The sequence below is a fragment of the Ochotona princeps genome, chromosome 26, assembly GCF_030435755.1.
Source record: "Ochotona princeps isolate mOchPri1 chromosome 26, mOchPri1.hap1, whole genome shotgun sequence".
NCBI classification, from domain to species: Eukaryota; Metazoa; Chordata; class Mammalia; order Lagomorpha; family Ochotonidae; genus Ochotona; species Ochotona princeps.
Window position 1 is genome coordinate 26,687,753 of NC_080857.1, and position 6,316 is coordinate 26,694,068.

The window sequence follows — 6,316 nt, forward strand, 5'->3', positions numbered from 1 at the left end:
AAACACCACAACATGATGCTAATCTTTGAAGCTGGTCCATGGGCCACTGCTCCAAATCAGTCCCTTGCTACTGTGAGGAAGGACAGCCGATCGTTTACAGGGGTGCTGCTTGAGACCATCCAGGCCTGCTGAGGTTTTGGCCACACCTTCAGGTGGGCGGCACCAGCATTGCCCACCTATTTACTAACTAATTAAGAGACCACCAATGTGGAACATCTTACCTGTAGGTTCCCCGCCCAACAAGAAGCGCTCAGGGAATGTTTAAAATCCCAAGCCCCTTCCTCAAACCTTTGGTGTCTCTCTCTCCCTCCTCTTTCGAGAGGCACCCCACCTCCCGGCTTTCTCTCTGGAGGAGCTCCCTTCCCTCTCCCTTCCCTGCTCACCTGGTCCCTTCGCAAATAAACTTTTCTGTCTGCAACAGATTCCCGGCTTTTTATTTCTATACTAAGCTGAGGAAAGAACCCACGGGGTATTTCTGGTAACACTGCTGGGTGGCTATGCTAGGATTTGCATTAGGGCAGGTGAATTAAGTGCACTTTTTGACTTGGGGGATATTTTTAATTTATGATGTGTGTATGGGAGCTAATAATCCCTGAGAAAAAAGGAGGTGTGCCATTCGCAGTTACTTCTCAGCAACAATGTTGGCATTTGGCAAGCACCTCCACTCTTAGTGACTGTCCCGGGGCACGAAACTGTAATGAGAACAGTTGTGAATGACTGCTCCCAATAAAATGTAAAAACACTAGTGTCTTTGTCCTATCACTAAACGTAAGTGAGATGGAGAGGAGAACTAAACCTTGGTGTTGCAATGAAATCTATGTTTGCCCTTGACAGTCAAAGAACACCAACATTTTCAATCCATTTTCAAGTGCAAAGTGATGGCTTGCTATTTTAATTTGGCCATGCTGGACTTAGCTTGACACTTAAGAAATCTCTTCCCTCTGCCAGGAACCACCCTTCCCCCAAGCACTTAGATAAGACTCAGAAACGTTGGCCTCATTTGCTTCTGACTGCCCCACAGACTTTCCAAATTCCTGTTGCCTCTCCTCTTTGGGGACTGGCTAGATTGTTCCAACCCCGCTGATCAACCCCAGCAAAGTCTTCAGTGTTTGGATTTTGGGTTAAGATTTTTTTCCTTCTCATGGACCCCCAAGGTTTGGCTATGCCTAGCCTGAGGCATCACACAGCGTGCTTTCAGAAAAGGTGCCGGACACAGGTTAAAGTGGAATCTGCCACTTATCCTATCCGCCACCCCTTCACTGCACTCCCCCACATCTGTCATTCCTTCTAGTCATGCCTCTGTAAGAAAAACCCTTTCAGCTTAACCCTCGAGAACCTGCAGGCCATGATGGGCACAGAATTCTTCCTGATTGCAAAAGTCCCAGGCTCTATTGCAACAGTCTTCCTGCCCACTCTTTTCTGTTTGAGGAAGTGAGTTGAAGATGCAAATCTCAAACCTGGCTCTTCTGACCCAGGACACTGTCCACTCCCCAACAGTTGTATGCATGTAACCCTTCTGCTCGTATTCAGGGCCTTGCTCCCAGCACAATGTTAGTGGGAACAAAACAGAAGCGGCCAATCGAGTCCGGCTCAGAGACAGCAGCATTTCTTTGTTGGCAAAGCTGCAGGCTGCCATTCACATTTCGCTTCCGATCTCTGACCATTTGTGTGGTCGTTATGTTATTTGAAATGAACAGATCCAACTCAAGCGAACTTAAACAGCGAGGAGAATTTACTGGCTCCTGAAATGCAAGGGAGCACTGAACAGTCGAGCCTCCGGCAAGGCAGGACAGTAGAAGAGGATCTTGCAGCACCTGGGACAAAGGGCTTGAGCCTTGCTGATGTGGTGGTGTCTGTGGCATGGTGGGTAAAGCAGCAGCCTGAAGTGCTGGCATCTTATAGGAGTGCCCCCAGGGGCGCCAGGGAAAATATGTTACCAGAAAAGCCCAGTGGGTTCTTTCCTCAGCTTAGTATAGAAATAAAAAGCTGGGAATCTGTTGCAGACAGAAAAGTTTATGTGTGAAGGGACCAGGTGAGCAGGGAAGGGGAAAGCACCTCCGGAGAGAAAGCCAGGAGGTGGGGTGCCTCTTGAAAGGGGAGAGACAGAGAGGGTCTCCAAAAAACCCTTTGGCTTCTGTCCTTTAGGGCATAGCAGTTTTTGTTTTCTCTCACTGCCAACCAGCTGTGTCTCAAGGCAGGAAAGGCAGCACCTGTGTCTGAGTTTTGTTGAAAGCATAGAGCAGTGGGAAGAGCTCAGTCCAATCTCTCCATGGCTCAATGCACAAAAGTCTCAAGACACCCACTCTCTGGCCCAGCAGAAGGTGGACGCACAGAATTCTAGCCAGAGAATCCCACTTCCTTAGGGCCTCTGTGAAAGATACAGCCCTCATATATGGGTCATGACATTGCGAGGCAGGAGAGCCAGTGCTGCAGGCAGGGGAAGGAGGCTGTTGAGTTAGTGGGGCCAAAGTCTACAAACGAAGGCACAAGCCTGATGGCAGGCTAAGGCAATGTCCTTATCCCAAACTGCAAACAAGGGGCATGGCCTGGTTGAAGTAGACATTATTAAGGTTCCTGTATAGATTGAACTGTGACTTTTGAAACCCCATTTTACACCATAAACAAACTCCTAACCTTTTTCTAGGCTATTCCTTCATTGCCTTCACTGAACTTGGGTTAGAGTTGTATCCTTTGAAGCTGGGCAGAGAAGAATGAAGCAAAGAATGGGATTTTGGAGAAGGAAAAGACCAGAGGTATCATCCCATGTAGCCTGGAAACGCTGTGTTCTGTTCTCTGAGTCTGCGGGGACAGAACGGTTCTGAAAGCAGGTGCTGTGCCTTATCGACACTGCATTTCCTGGAACCCAGCATGGTGAGCCCTTCATCTACCAGACCAATAAGCTGAATGACTCTCATAGAATGCCAACACCAGGTCTACAAATATAAGTCCATTTCTTTTACTTTTATTTATTTACTTGAAAATGTTGGGGCTGGTGTTATGATGTAGGTAAAGCCGCTACCTGCAGCACCAGCATCTTGTACAGGTGGCATTGGAAAGGTAGAATTACAGAGAGCTCTTCCATCCTCTGGTTTACTTCTCAAATAACAACAGCAGCCAGATTTTGGCCACATCAAAGCCAGGAGCCAAGAATTCCATCCAGGTCTTCCATGTGAGTGGCAGGGATCCAAGAACTTGGGTCACCTTTTGCTGCTTCTGAAATGCATTAGCAAAGAGCTGGCTGGATTGGAACTGGAGCACCCCAGGACGCTGGCATCGCAGGTAGTGGTCCCAACCTGCCTACTGCGGCTCAATGCATTCCCCCAGTGAGCTAAATATTAAGAAAAGTAGGACTATGGGCCCGGCGGCGTGGCCTAGCGGCTAAAGTCCTCGCCTTGAAAGCCCCGGGATCCCATATGGATGCCGGTTCTAATCCCGGAAGCTCCACTTCCCATCCAGCTCCCTGCTTGTGGCCTGGGAAAGCAGTCGAGGACGGCCCAAAGCTTTGGGACCCTGCACCCGCGTGGGAGACCTGGAAGAGGTTCCAGGTTCCCAGCATCAGACTGGCGCGCACTGGCCCGTTGCGGCTCACTTGGGGTAGTGTAACATCAGATGGAAGATCTTCCTCTCTGTCTCTCCTTCTCTCCGTATATCCGGCTTTCCAATAATAATAAAAAAATCTTTAAAAAAAAAAAAAGAAAAGTAGGACTAGAGAGGGCCCGGCGCCGTGGCCTAGTGGCTAAAGTCCTCGCCTTGAACGTGTTGGGATCTGAAGTGGAAGCAGGACTTGGTCCCAAGCAGCCACTTTAACCTGCTCTGCTCCCATAGCAACCCTGTTTTCTTCTAGAATCTGACTTTAGGGAAAAAAATTAATTCAAAGGTTGAGGCATCAGAAACTTGGGAGGGTAAAAGATTGGTTGCCTGGTAATGATAAAATTGTCTGTGTATCATACATGTAACCTATGTGTTGTGATAGATACCTTGGGAATTCAGACTAAATCCTATTTCTGGTAAACATGATAATGGTAATCAAAGATGCAGAATAACATCAGAAGGCATGTATAAACAATCTAATAAGCATGGGTTTACTCTTTTAAAAACAGCATAATGACTGTTTAGGATGCTCTTAAGGTGCTGTGTACTGTTATCAACATGTCAGAAATGTAGTGTGACAAGTTATATCAAATGGTTTGCAGTACACACATTTTGTAGTATGACAAACAAGAAATTAAGTTGGATTTCAGGTAAGCAAAAGAAAATAATCATAATATTCAGTTTAAAATGGATATTGAGATGTTTAAAGTATAATAGTTTTGTACCTAAGTTAAAAAGTACATCAGTGTAGGTCAAAAAAAGTGAAAATGGAATTAAAAATATTAAGCTTGGGGCCAACTATGATAGAGCAGGTAAAGCTGTCTCCTTTGGTGCCAACATCCCATAAAAGTCGTTGGTTTGAGTCCCGGCTACCCCACTTTCGTTCCAGCTCCCTGCTCATGCATCTGGGAGAGCAGAGGAAGACGAGCCCAAGTGTTTGAGCCACTACGCTCTCTCACAGGAGACCTAGAGGAGACAGAAATGAAGCTCCCAGCTTGGAGCCCGATTCTGGCATCTGGGCTGGAGTGAACCGCAGATGGAAGATTCTCTCTCTGTAACACACACACACACACACCCACCCACACACACACACACACACGGCTTCCAAGATGCTGCTTGGGAGTCTGCATTCCATACTGGTTTCTGTGAAGCAACGGGTGATGACTCAAGCCCCCACTTTGTCCTGGCCCACTCTCAGCTGTTGCTGGCACTAGCTCAGTGACACAGTTGGGGGCAATGCCTCCCACCTTTCTCTCTCTGCCTTTATAAACAAAATACTAGTAGAAGAAAAATGTTAAAAAAAAAAAAAGCATAGCTTTTTCTAATACACATTTTCCATGGAAATTTTCTTTTTCTTATTCAATTTGTTGAGTATACCTGGCCTTACACTCCCTCACTGAAGTGTGGTCAGGGGCAGATACTAAGTGTTCCGATCAGTGATGCATTGATATTGGCCTGCCTGAAGACCATCCTAGTTCCACAAACCATCTTAAAATGCCTTTCCTTCCAGCTCCCAGAACCCGCCCGCATGCTGCAGGTACACCTCCTGACCACCGCCACCAGCTAATTATCCACCTGACTTTCCCCTTTCTGACTTCCTGCCTTCCAGCTTTGATTTGGTCCCCGAGGGAATTCTAATGCTGTCACTCCCTAGCTCTAAAGCCTTGTGAGTTTTCCAGCGGTTTTAGCATGCAAGGCCTTATCCGCACATCTTGCCATCTAACCCCATTTCTACTCGTTCACTGCTCTCTGGATTCTAGGAGCCGCCTGTCCACCACATTTTGCACATTTCTAACCCTTGTTGGCTTTCCCGACCCAAGATGGGGTTCTTACCTGCCCCCCTGCCCTCACCTTTCTTGCTGTCCTGCTGAGCCGAGCCCACTCCTAGTTCCCACCAGGGACGGCCATTCCTGCCTGTGTCACATCCACCACCTGCTCCCGTCACCACAGTGGGAACCACCCGAGGCCAAGGTTGATTGTTTCTCCTCCTGGCCAGTGGGAGGAGGAACCTTACCTTCCCTGGGAAACGAACATCTTTCCCACAGAGTCAGGAAGCTGCTCACACTCTTTCTTCAGCGACCTTCGCCTTGCCTGAAATAACTTCCTGGATTGCCAAGGTTTAGTTCAGGGCTCTTAATTGTTCTTTCGAGCAGGCAGGCCTGTCACCTTGTGGTACAGACTCAGTGATGCCAGACTCAAGCTCTCCATTTAGCCAACCTTCGGTCCTGTGCAACCTCGCAGTTCCCAGAATTTATTAGTGTTTATGTCCAAGGAGAAAATACCTGCGCTCCCAGAGCACAGACTAGCAGCGTGTGAAGAACCACATTGTATTTTGAATTTGTGAGGGGTTGCCTTTTCCTCCGCAGCTGTCAGTTTACCCATCACACATAGAAGGGGAGGGGGCCGGCGGCACCTGCCCAGTCCCAGGACCCACTTCTAATCTTCACCATCTGCGGTTGCCTGGCACGTGGCGTTCCGGACATCAACCGTCACCCAGCACTGTAATTACTTGTTCATTACTTGAGCGGAACGGTGCCGGGTGCATGGCGGTCACTTGGCCGTTTCCCATTTGCTTCTGTGCCAACAGGATGTCCGGGGTGGTGGGGGTGGGGGGCGGGTAGTGGGATGGGCTCGGTCACCGCCACCTAAGACCCTCACCAGGACACGGCGCCGGGTGGAGGGACGCCGGCCGCGCCACGTCCTGCTCTGGGGACGCCACGCGACT